This window comes from Sorex fumeus, unplaced genomic scaffold (genome assembly GCF_029834395.1).
Source record: "Sorex fumeus unplaced genomic scaffold, SorFum_2.1 ptg000086l, whole genome shotgun sequence".
Taxonomy (NCBI): domain Eukaryota; kingdom Metazoa; phylum Chordata; class Mammalia; order Eulipotyphla; family Soricidae; genus Sorex; species Sorex fumeus.
The window spans coordinates 31,934,813-31,948,151 of NW_026606143.1; the positions used below are offsets into that span (position 1 = coordinate 31,934,813).

General features: G+C 47.5%; 1 protein-coding gene across 1 annotated transcript in view; it reads left to right on the top strand.

The window, feature by feature from the left end:
- Window positions 1-1,197: 1,197 nt before the first annotated feature.
- The window catches only part of BCLAF3 (BCLAF1 and THRAP3 family member 3), a 57,100-nt gene continuing 44,958 nt past the window's right edge, over window positions 1,198-13,339 (top strand). The window contains exon 1 of the mRNA XM_056131072.1: window positions 1,198-1,317. The gene's annotated coding sequence lies outside the window, so the exon portion shown is untranslated. The remainder of the gene's footprint in view (window positions 1,318-13,339) is intronic.

Consider the following 13,339-nt stretch of genomic DNA (forward strand, 5'->3'; position numbering starts at 1 on the left):
TTGGTGCTTAGTGGTCAAGCATTGCCTGGGACCCAACTCGGGGTCTCACATACTCCAGGCAACTAGTCAACCACTTGAGTGCTCTCTCTCTCTCTCTTCTCCGTGATCTCTGAAGTACAGCTAGATTGGGATTACGGGGGAGACAAGGATGCAAGGATAAGGGTTGAGTGCGAACAGGGGCTGGGTGTGCATGCATCCAAGCGAGGGTCCAGCCTGGACTTCCGGGGGTAGTCGGGAGCAGCATCCCTCAGTGGGATCTGTGAACCTCCTATCTTGGAGATTCTGAAGCATCAAATGGTGAAGTGTCCCTAAGTTATAGGCTGTGCGTCTGGGAATGAGCGGCTAAAATAGGATGCAGGTAATGTCAGCTCTTTTTTTAAGGAAGCATCTCAATCATGCATCGGGAGAGAGGCCCAGCAAAGCCAGACAGCTGGATGTGGACAGTGACGAAGGGCAAGTGGCACCACCTGATAGCCTGGGTCCTCTAGGGAAATGTCGCAAAGGAACCCAAAGAATAACCACGTGTCGAGGGCTCTACGGCAAGCGCCGGCCCTCCCCCACCTTTGGCTCCGCTGGTTGATGGTAGGGAGAAACACCAGCGGAGTCAACACCAACGAGTCGCTCTTTTGAACTGGAGCGTGGCGAGAGGTCAGTCCCGTTAACTCATATCCGACAAGTGCCGAGAGGTGGTGAGGGTTTGCCGAGGGAGGCTGGATCTGAGAACGCGGGGCAGGGTTAGAGATGCTACGGCAGGGATGGAGGCGCCGGGCAGGTGACGGCGGCGGCTCCGATGGGGGGGTGGGGGCGGGCTTGACCACCAGTACCGGGGCTGGGAGGTCGCAGGAACCCCCGAAGCGTCGCCGGTGCCCCGCCCCCCTCGTGCGCGCGAGGCCGTCCCGCCAGAAGCCGTGCGGGCTCTGGATGGCGGGGCCAACCCCGACCCTACCCCGCTTTGTTTCACCCCCCCCCCCCCACCCCGCCCCCGGGCGCCGCCTCGGCCGGGCGAGCTCGGGGTGCCGCGTGCGAGCCGGCCGGGGTGGGCGGGAGCCGGCCGGCCGGCGGCGCACGCGCCCTGGCCCCGTAGCCCGAGGTGGGACCCGACTGCAGAGGGCGCGCGGGGCGGGGCGTGGCGCGGCGAGGCGCGGGCCGGGGGGCGGGGCGGCGGGGGCGGGGGCGGGGCGTGGCGGCTCCGGAAGGAAGTGGTTCCGGGTCCCGCGGCTCGGGCGCAGAGAGCCCTGAGCGGCTGCCCTGGCAGGCGGCCGCCGACACCGGGCGAAGCCTGAGGCGCCGCGGAGGAGGCGGCGTCGTGCGTGCCGGGTGAGCGGCCCAGGGGGCGGGCGGCGAGCGCGGCCGGGGCCGGCGGGGAGGGCGTGCCCGGCACCCTGGGAAGGGGCGGGGGGCCGCGGCCGGCGTTCGGCGAGCGAGTTGCAGTGCGGCGGGTTCCCGCCGGGACTGCCCGCGGCCGGTGGCTGAGGCGACCTGGCGTGGCGTTGCCTCCGCGCGCCGCACCCCGGGCACCTGCTGTCGCGGCCCCGACGCCCCGATGCGGTGAACGTCGTCGGGTAACTGCGGCGGTGGCGCTCCGGAGAGTCGGTCCTGGGGGAGGGGGGCGGGGAACGAGGTGGGGGGGGCGGTGTCTGGAGACCGAACCCTTCTCCCGAAAAAAACCGTGTGGCGGGCGGGACCCGAGCCCGAGAGAGAGCCCCCCGCCACCCCTCGCCTCTCCCGCGCTCCCCCCCGCCTCACCCCGCTTTGTCCTCCCGCGGAGCCCCTGCCGCGCCGCGGCTCTTGCCCACCGCGAACATCCCGAACGCGTCGCGCAACCGACTCCTCAGCCCGCAGTGCAAAGTAAAACTTGGCGTTTTTCGAGCGGTGCGTGGAACGGCCGCGCATCTTGGCGTTTCGCGGCGGCGACTTGGCTAGTCCGGGGTCAGGGTTGTGTCGGTCGGTCGGGAGAGGAAGAAATTGGAGCGAAACTTAGACCCCCGCCCCCGCCCCCCTTCGCCGCCCCTCTCCCCCGCCCCATTTTTTTTTCTTGGCCAAATATTTTCCTGCGTAGGTGCTTTTCGGAACCTCCTCCGAGCTGATTGCTTTTCTTCCTTGGAACCAAGTCAAGAGTACAGGTAGAAATCAAAAAGGATCCGTTGGGCGTCTGGCCAGACCATCTTTTAAAACCTCTTTTAAATTTTTATTTGCGGGGTGGGGGGGGGAGAGCAGTTGGGCCACACCCGTTGGTGCTCTGGGTTTCCTCCTGATGCTGCTCAGAGGGGGAATCACATGCGGTGTAGGAGATCTACCGACGACGACGTCCGCCTTGGTCCGCCTTGTCAGCCTTGGTCCGCCTTGTCCGCCTTGGTCCGCCTCATGCAAGGCCCCGAACGGTCTCTCTGACCCCTTTGACTGTTTTTCTGAACGCAACACTTAAATATGAAATGGTTTTAGTGTAGACTCATAATAAGTGCCTTTTCCCAGTGGTATTTTAACGGTGCCACAATTCTTTATGTTTTTAATGGTTTCATTTCTCCTTCCCTTCCTTCCTCCCTTCTTCCCTTCCTTTCTTTCTTTCCATTTTTTTAAAATTTGGACCACACCCGACCGTACTCAGGGTTTACTCCTGGCTCTGCTGAGGGATCACTCCTGGCAGCCTCTGGGGACCATATAGGATGTTAGGGATCGAATCCGCCTAGGCCTTGTGGAAGGAAAGCGGTTGCCCTACCTGCAGTACTATCGCTCTGGCCCTGTAATTGTTTTCTTTGAAATGGGTGCTACAGTTTTCTCTGGAAGCTCCATTTTTCAATGCAAATGTGTGTAAGAATCGTAGTACATAATAGAAAATTTCTAAAACATACAAAACCCTAGCGAAGAAAAGAGTATTCCCAGGCATCACTGTGGATCTGGGTGTGCACCTCTAGTTTTCTTCTACCTAGAGCTGTGGGCTTTCTTTGAAGTGAATTTTCATTAGTGATCTTATGCCCCCTGACTACACCACATGCCATTAGCTGGCTGTAGTAATTTAGTTGGTTATACCCAGTTTTCACTACTCCAAAGTATTGTCAGAGAAACACAGTCTGCATTCTTAGATGATGGGATGCACAGAAAGGGTTTTTGTTTTAAATAAGTGACTCAGTTCCCAAAATTCTCTTCATGTCCCTTCTCACATCTTAGCAGAAGATGTCAGATCTTTCTGTCGAACACTTTTGGAAGATTTGTGTTTTCCTCTACTTTTCACCTTTATTTTTTAATTTTTAAATTAAAAAAAAATTTGTATTAGTTGAAACACCATGAGGTACAGTTGTAGACTTACAAATTTTTGTGCTTGGGTTTCAGTTATACAATGATCGAACACCCATCCCTCCACCAGTGCCCATTCTTAGCTATCACATTTTCCCTCTTCTTTGTTGATTGCAGTTCATTTTCTGATTCTATGTTCTTCCTGGCTCAAAGGCAAACCTCAAGTTTTATTGCAGATGAAGCTTGATGTCTGGCATTCCTAACTGCAAGCACCATGTGACACCTGGAAGTTGCACGGCTTTGGCACCTGTTTGATTCCCACATCACTTCGTGCCTTCTTTGAATGCCTGCACCTCTCAGAGCCTGAATTTCAGTTTGTACCATTGTGTTTGATCTGACTCTGCCTCTTGCAACTCCACTTTCACTTGGTACACAAATGTAAATTCCCATGCCTGGGGACATCTATGCCTGGGGACATTTAAATTTGGTCTGAGGAGCCTTCAGAGAAGCTAGTTTGAAACCCTGCCTACTGCATGATGCCCCAGGCTTCAGTTTCTTCACCATGTTGCACCCCCTGTTTAAATTCCTACATCCCTTGGGTGCCTGGGTTCAGCCTGTGTCACCAAGTGATGACTAGTCTTCAGTGGGTGGTGGGGGCATGGTTCTGTCACACCTGACTGTGCACAGGGTTTACTCTGGGTTCTGAGTTAGGTATCACTTCTGGCGGGACTTGAGGAATCATATGGGGTGCCAGGGAGCCACCCTTGCCTGCAAGGCAGCACCTTACCTGCTGTACTATCTCTCCAATTTTTTTTCTTTTTTTGGGGGGGGGGGTCACATCCAGCGATGCTTATGGGTTACTCCTGGCTCTGCACTCAGGAATTACTCCTGGCGGTGCTCGGGGACCATATGGGACCATATGGGAATCGAACCCGGGTCGGCCACGTGCAAGCCAAATGCCCTACCCGCTGTGCTATCACTCCAGTCCCTCTCTCCAATTTTTAAAGTAAATTTTGTGCATTCACAGTGCTATTCAGGAGCTGCAGAGGTCATACCAGGGTTAAGGCGCATGTAAGATAAGCTGCTGACCCTGGTTAAATCCTGGCTTGGCATATGGTCCCTGAGCCCCGCCAGGAGTCATCCCTGGGCACAGAGCCAGGAGTAAGCCCTGAGTTCCGCCAGGTGCGGTCCCAACCACTCCTCCCCCCATAAGCTATTCCATGATTCCCTTTGCTCCCACTTCTGTTGTGAAGCAGAATCATTTCATTCAAGGATTATGGGAGAAAGTGAGGAAAAAGAAAGTGTTCAAGGGAAAACACAGGCCTCTCCAGAGTGAGGAGAGCTGAGTAAAGGACTTAGTCACATGCTTAGCATCATGGGTGCTGGAGACCTTCAAAATGGAATGCCCTGCTCCCACACTTTCTTTTTTTTTTTTTTACTTAATAAATTTTTTTTAAATTTTTTTTACAGTTGTAAATTTATAATTTTTTGTGCTTTGGTTTCAATTATACAATGATCAAATACCCATTCCTCCACCAGTGCCCATTTTCCACCACCATGGATAATATCCCTCCCACCCCCATCCCTCCATCCCCCCTGTCTCTGTGGCAGGGCAATCCCCTGTGTTCTCTCTCTCCTTACTCCCACACTTTCATTCATTTAATTTCAAGTTTCATAGTCCTTCCCCAGATTATACTCAGCATGGTCTCAGAAATTAGGTGAATGAGTGAATCTGGACAAATGGCTGAAGGAGCACATATTTAAAGGCACATACATAAAGCTGACAGGAGTCTGTAAAGCCAAATAATGGGAAGGGGGATGGCTCAACGGAATGGAACTTTGCATGTGGAAACCTGAGTCAGTCTCCCCCACCCCCCTCCCAGCACCTCTGGGAGTCACCCCTGAGCACTGTGCTGAGAGTAGCCACCACTAAAATAAAACTAAAGTCTCTGGAATCATTGTAGATCAAACATCGCCTTTGTGCCCAGTGTTCAGAATATCCAGGCAGCTAGAGGGCCCCAAAGCTGCTTTCCAGGGCTGGAGCAGTAGTACAGAGGGTAGGGCATTTGCCCTGCAGAGGGCCGACCCAGTTTTGGTCCCTGGCATTCCATATGGTTCCCTGAACACACCGGGAGTAATTCCTGGGAGCAGAGCCAGGAGGAACCCCTGAGCATTGCTGGATGTGACCCCAGCCCCTGCCAACTCCTCCCCCCCACCAAAAAAAAAGCTGTTTTCCGAAATGAGATGGCAATATTAGATGTGGAGCAAGATGTCAACTCTTTGTAGAATGCCAAGAACTGATTCTTCTGGCTACTCACTTGTGCACAGTTTTTTTTTTGGGGGGGGGGATAGGGGGTGGAGGTTGGTAGTTGTTGCATGGTGGGGTTGTGTTGCTGGTGGAATCTGAGAACGTGGACTCGGCTTTCATCTTGGGGTCGACCACCTCACCTTTCTGAGGCTTGGTTTCTTCACCTGTGAAATGAAGACAGTTCCAGTGTCCTCAAAGGCTTTTAGTGAGGATGAAATGTGACGGTGTTGGCAGCACTCTTCATGAAGAAGTACTGAGGCTTGGTAGCACTTCATGCTCACTGAAGACTGAACTTCTCTGGGAAAGAAAGTGGCTCTCCCCCTGCTTAGTACACCCTCTCTTAGCAGTCACTGGCACTTAGCGTTGTTTTCTAAATTAAATAAACGTCGAATACTGGTAGAAATTGACTATGTTATATTAAAAAAAAAATCTACCATCGTGCGTTGGATTCCTCCTGCAACCCTTTCCCTGTGGTGAGTTGTTATGTTCTCAATGTCCACTGGTTTATTTATTTTTTCATTTTAGAGGCCCACTCGCAGTGCTCAGCCAGGTGGTGTGAGGGCTCAAACCCAGGGTTCCTGCATACAGAGCCCTTTGAGCCAGTGCTCTGACGCTAGTAGGAGCAAAGGCCTTTCTGTTTCTTTTTTTTTTTTTTTGGTTAGGAAAGTTTACTTTTATTGGATTATGATCAGAGAGTATTACTTGAATATGTTTATTTTATGGAAATTGTTAGTGACTTCGTACATGATTTGAGGGGGTGAGTGTGAGTGACATAGACTCTTTAAGAAGAATGTATTTTCTAGTACGAGGTGCTAGAGCTTGATAGATAGATCCTTCCAATTTGGCTTATCAACTGTGCTGTTTTCTTCCCTCCTTATTTTTGTTGACCTTACCTGATTTTACACTGAAAATGGAATATTGGTGCCTTTCTATGTTTCCTTGCATCTCTTGGAGTTTTTTTTTTCCTCAGAAAGGTGTTATTTTTTTCTATTTTATGTGTTCTATAGTCAATATAAATTGTGACTTTTAGTATTTAATAAAGGTTTTTCTAAAAAGGAAAATAAAGCAGCGAAAGTTTTTTTGGGGGGCCATGGAGATTACTTGACAGGCTAGTTTGTGCTTTGCAGGCAGCAGTCCCAGGTTTGATCCCTGGTGCATCATGGTTCCCCAGATACCACCAGGAGTGACCCTTGAGCACCAAGCTGGGAGTAGCCCCTGAACATTACTGGTGTGACTCAAAGACAAAAAGGTCTTTAATATGCTTTGAGATTTGACTTCTGCTGTGCCTGGGTTTCTGCTCTCTGCACTCTTTTTTTTTTTATTCCATTTGCCTGTTTTACCTTCACTATCTTTTTATTTTAGCTATTCCGAATCACTTTGTTTTGGGGGCTGAAGAGATAGTTCAAAGGGCTGGAGCAATTTCCTGGCAACCAAAAGGCCCTGGATTTGATCCCAAGTACCACATGGCCTCCTGGGAGTCCTTTAGAAGAAAAGAATCACTCCTGTAGGATCTGTACTGGAACACTGTATGCCCAAAAACTCAACTAGGAATAACTTTTTATATCATGGTGTCTTAATGAAAAAAATAAAATATTTTCTTTCAGAACACAAAAAGAATCACTTTACTGTATCTTTTGTGAAATCTGAATTTTGTGACCCAAATTGAAACTTTAATTGGTGGGTGAGGTTTTTTCAAAGTTGCTATTTGCACATATATATTTGCTTTCAACTCTATCATCATATTTTATGATATTGTGAGTATTTTGTTATGCATCCTGTTCTTTTGGATGAGATTTAGTTCTCTTTGGTATAAAACTGGGTAGTATTTTTAGGAAGGTTGAGGTTTGCTAGGGTATGTGCTTTAGAGCAAAGTTGCCATATGATAACTATATTTAATTTAAAAAGGAATTACGAGCAACTGCACCATTTGTACCTCACCAACAATGCATGAGGGTTTCATTATCTTCATATTCTTTCAAGTATTTAGTATTCATCTCTCTTTGATTATAGCCACTTTACTTGCTGTGAGTAGTATGTCATTGATTTTGATTGTATTTTCCTAATGATCAGTGATGTTGAATATGTCTTGATGTGCTTTTATGCATTTGTCAGTTGCCTATTTTAGGAGGGACTCACTCCTGGCTCTGTAGTCAGGGGCCATGCCTAGTGGCGCTCCAGAGACCTTGTGTGTTGCCAGGGATTTGAACCAAGTTCATGGCTGTAGCCTTGGCACCCTAACCTCTGTGCTATCTCCAGACCCCTTTGCCCGTTTTTTGTTTTTCCCTTTCCCATTTTTAAGTGGGTTGTTTGTCTTTAGAATATCTTGTATGTTCTATATACAGTGCCTTATCATATAAGATGTGGTTTGAAAAACATCTTATTCCATAGGTTGTCTTTACTTTGTTAATGGCGTTGTTTATAGTGTAAATGTTTTTCATTCTGATGGTCCCCAGTTTTTCAATTTTTTTTTGGTTGTTGCTTGTGTTTATGTCATGTCTAATCACTGCTTGATCCAGATCACAGAGATTATTTATTCTGATGTTTTTCTCTGTTTTACATTTTCAGTCTTTGCATTTTAGGTGGGCTAGAGCGATAGCACAGTGGGGAGGGCGTTTGCCTTGCCAGCGGCCACCATGGCCGACCCGGGTTCGATTGCTCCGCCCCTCTCGGAGAGCCTGGCAAACTACCGAGAGTATCTCGCACCCGTGGTGTATTCGATATGCCAAACACAGTAACAAGTCTCACAATGGAGACGTTACTGGGCCCGCTCGAGCAAGTGGATGAACAATGGGAGGACAGTGGCAGTGACTGTGTTTATGTCATGTCTAATAAATTGCTGCTTGATCCAGATCACAGAGTTTATTTATTCTGATGTTTTTCTCTGTTTTACATTTTCAGTCTTTACATCTTAGGTGGGCTGGAGCGATAGCACAGCAGGGAGGGCGGTTGCCTTGCCAGCGGCCAATATGGCCGACCTGAGTTCGAGTCCTCAGCCTCTCTTAGAGAGCCCGGCAAGCTGCTGAGAGTATCTCGTCCACATGGCAAAGCCTGGCAAGCTCCCCGTGAGGTATTCGACATGCCAAACACAGTGACAACAAGTCTCACAATGGAGATGTTACTGGGCCCGCTCGAGAAAATCAATGAACAACGGGAGGACAGTGACATTTTAGGTCTTCGGTCCATTTTGAGTTGTTATTTTATACTCTAAAGCAGTGGGAGGTTAAAAAAAAATAAAGTAGTGGGAGGTGGGGGCTTGTGTGTCTCACTTTATTCTTTTCCTCATGGGTATTAAGTTGACCCAGCACTGTATGTTGAGTTACTTAACTTTTTTTTTTTGCTTTTTGGGGTCACACCTGCCGATGCACAGGGGTTACTCCTAGCTCTGCACTCAGGAGTTACTCCTGGTGGTGCTCAGGGGACCATATGGGATGCTGGGAATCGAACCCAGGTCAGCCGCGTGCAAGGCAAATGCCCTACCCGCTGTGCTATCACTCCAACCCCGAATTATTTAACTTTTTGATGTCTGATTTATCTGCTTCCTCCTTACTGTGCCTTAGATACACCTATTGCCTACACAACCTTGAACTTTTTACTTAATTCCTTTTCACCTCTCCTTTCCCATATTTAGTTGTAATTTTCCCTATGGACACTATATACAATAATTTTATTTAAGTATTCTGCCTATGTCTTCTATGAGTATGATAGGTAAAGGTAAAAGGTAAAGGCCCTCCCGTTGTTCATCGATTTGCTCGAGCGGGCCCAGTAACGTCTTCATTGGAGACTTTGTTGTTACTGTGTCTGGCATATCGAATGCGTCACGGGGAGCTTACCAGGCTCTGCCATGCGGGCGAGATACTCTCGGTAGCTTGCCGGGCTCTCTGAGAGGGACGGAGGAATCGAACTCGGGTCGGCCATGTTGGCTGCATACAAGGCAAACGCCCTACCGCTGTGCTATCGCTCTAGCCCATGACTACGATATTATAAGAAATTTGCATATTTTAACTATCCTAAAATTAACTACTAAAATTAACTACTTATTTTAAAATTTAGGCACCATGTTTTATAAAACTGTTGATAACAAAGTCAGATTTAAAAACATCCTTAAAAGCTTTTGGAAGTATTTAATGGGAGTACAGACTTCTACTTCTCTTATGTTTCATGGGTTTGGCCAGGAAGGAATTTTGCTCAGTTGTGAAAGTTCTTTCTATTGTCCTGTTCATGGGCATCATCAGACTTAAAATTTTTTGTAAATAGTATGAGCATAAAAATAGTGTATCATTAGTTTAATATTTTTTCTGCTTAAGCGGGCTTTAGTGTCTTTTCTGTTTATTGGACATTTATCTTTCCTCTACTGAGAACTGAAGGCCAGAGCTGCTATTTACGAGATAGAGTCAACTACAAAAGGGGGGGGGGGAAGAGAGAGAGAGAGAGAGAGAGACAGAGACAGAGACAGAGACAGAGACAGGGAGGGAGGGGAAGAGAGGGGCAGGGTGGAGGGAGGCTGTGATGGGAGGGAAACTGGTGTTGGGAAATGTACACTGGTGGAGCGATGGGTCTTGGAACACTGTATGATTGAAATCTATTTATGAACAGCTTTGTAAGGATCTAATTTAGAGTGATTTGATAAAAAAAACCTTTAAAACAGGTTTGGGAGGGTGGTCAGGAGTTTGCTCTTGGACATGCTAACGGCATTCATGCAGTGGACTCTGACATCTGTAAGACTGCCGTGCAGATGACAGGTGAGGGAGAGGGTAGGTGGAGATAAAATTGGTGGGGCTTGAACTTTCTAGGGTATCTTTAAAGCCATATAGACAATGAGAAGTTCAAAGACTAAGGCCGTGTGTGTGTGTGTGTGTGTGTGTGTGTGTGTGTGTGTGTGAAGCAAAGTAGGTTTTTTTTTAAATTTTGGTTCACACCCGGTGATGCACAGGCTCAGGGGCCCAGATAGGATACTGGCAATCGAACCCAGGTCGGTGGCGTGCAAGGCAATCACTGTACCTGCTGTGCTATCGCTCCAGCCCCAAAGTAGTTTTTATTGCGTGGAACTTCCTTGGTCACATGTGAGGGTAGAGAAAGAGAGGAAATACATGTTCAAGAGAGAACCTGGGCTTTGCCAGATGCAGAAAGCAAGCAGCGACATAGAGGCAAGCAAGCAAGATACATGTTTGAAGAGCAAACTGCAGTCGCTATTTAGAGGATATCTGGGTTAATTGTTTTAAAATGGGTCAGGGTGGTGGTGGGGAGGGATGGAAAGAAGCAGTAAAGGAGACAGAAGGAAGTGTTAGAGGTGGGAGGAAAACAGGAAAGTATGCAGAGTATATATCTGTATACATAATTCTGAAATTTCAGTGATGAAGGTGTTTCTTGGGAAGAAGGTTGTGATTGTCCATCAAGTGCTGATGGTAGTTTAGATGGAAGGAGGAAGAATCATCTTTAGATATAATACCGTGGACTTCATTGGTGACTGTGGCAGGTCAGTTTGGGGCAGTGGTTGATTTAGAAAGCCAGATTGGTGAGGGACCTAGCAATGGGAGAATTGTAGAGAATGATTGTAATATACCGGCAGTCTTTGTTGTTTTATTTTTCCCTATTTTTGGCCATATCTGGGTTTTGCTATTTTGCTCAGGGATTATTCCTGGCTGTGTACTCAGGGATCACTCCTGGTGGGGCCTGAGAGACCATATGGGGTGCCAAGGATCAAAGCTGGGTCAGCTGTGGGCAAGGAAAGTGCTCTACCAGCTGTACAATTCCTCTACCCCAGTACTGACACTCTTTTTGAGGAATTTAGTTACAAAAGGTGCGCCAGAAGGACTGGAGAGATAGTACAGGGGTTAAGGCATGTGTCCATCCCCATTGCAATCCCTGGGGGGCTCCAGACCTTGGCACTATAGGGCCCAAACAGTACCAAGTCCTCCCAGTTGCTGAGAAGAACAGAACATGGTGCCCAGACACCCTGAGCACTTGGGAGGTCTCTTACTGAGAAAAGATGAGAGAGGGTGATAGGCATCCAGGAAGGTGGTTCTAGAAAGTGGTGGGAATTCAGCGAGATTGGCTGGTGAAGAGGGTCGGGCTGTGTTGCCGGGGGAAGAGTGGTCAGGAGGCCCGGCCTGTGCCCACTGCTGTCCAGTCATCTCTCTAGGCTCCAGGGCCTGCGGCTTCATTGGCCCTGTTTCCTGGCCCTGGGCCTGTCCCCTCAAAAACAGCAGTGGACGTGAATCTCTCTTCTTACTGAAACTCCTTCCCTGTCACACGCCTTGCTGGTGGTCCATTCACTCTTTCCTAAAACTGGTTCTTTGTATTAACTTTGTTAGTCAAATTGAATTTGTCTAAGTCAGAGGTTGACAAACCTTTTTTAATAAAGGATCAAAGAGTAAATATTTTAAGTTTTGTGGGCCACATCCAATCTGCTCCATATCTCCTTTGCTTCTTCCTCCTTTTTCTTGTTCTTCAGTGTAAAATATTTTCTCAGCTCAGAGAACTCAGCTTGTGCCTCATACGCAGAAGACTCAGGTTTCTAGCACCAGTACCACATGGTACCCCCAGTACAGACGTCCAAAAGTAAGCCCTGAGCACGATCAGGTATGCCCCCCCCAACAAAATCAGTTATTCTCAGCTCATACTCTAGGATTAAAATGAACTCTTCTTTCTTACCCATTAAGATTCCAAACTGGTACTTTTCATTACTAGCTAATGGGCACTGAGCAGTTTCAGTAAGTTATTACCTTTATAACCCTGAAAGAGCCTTGAATATGGCACTTTTTAAAATCTCAGGGCTAGGACAAAGGAGACGTTACTGGTGCCTGCTGGAGTCAATCGATGAACAACAGGATGATTGTGATCGTGATCGTGATTACCTTTAAAAAAACAGCTTTATTGGAATATAATTAAAGATTTAAAATATGCAACTCAGCAATGGTTTAGTAGGTTTGCGTAGTTGGCTCAACCCGCTGATCTAATGCTGATCTAATCTAACAGCATTTTCCTCTTTTTTTGTCTCCTCACCATTGAGTAGGGGCTAGGGGCTGCTATAACGATATACAGAGAGTTACTATGTAATCTACAAGTTTCACTCATAGGTATATGAACAAGAGAAATGAAAACATATGCCAACGTAGAAATAGTGTACCAAATGTTTTTTGACAATATTATTCATAGGAGTTGCAGCATTTTATGCCTGCATCTCAATCATGAGTATATTTGTTATCTTATAATTCAAAGTGTTTCAGTTAAAAACATCATTCATAAGATACAAAAATTGGGAACATCTCAAATGTCCGTAAAGAATTGTGTTATGGCCATCTAGTTTCTCAGCCATGAAAAGGAGTGAAGTACTTATATATACTAAATCAGAGATGAACCATAAGATCATTTTAAGGGAAAGAAGCCAGTCACAAAGGATCCCATATTGTGTGATTCCATTCCATTTGTACTAAAGTTCTAGTATAGGTAAATCCATCAAAACAGAAAGTAGTTAGTGGTTGAAGGGGCTAATTGAAGAAGAGCAGAGATGGGGAGTAAGTGATAATAAAGTTCATTTAGAGGTGATAATACAAAATTAGATTGTGGTGATGACTGCATTAATAGTCATTTTTGTGAATATACTAAAATATTTAATAATCTTCATTTTCTACATTTTCAGGTTTGGGGGCCATACTGTGTGGTGCTCAGGGGCTATTTCTAGCTTGGTGCTCGCAGGTCACTCTCAGTGATGCTCAGGGGACCATGCGTGCTAGGGATTGAACCCTGGGCTCCTGATTGCAATGCATATGTTCCAGCTCTGTGAGCCATCTCCCTGGCCCC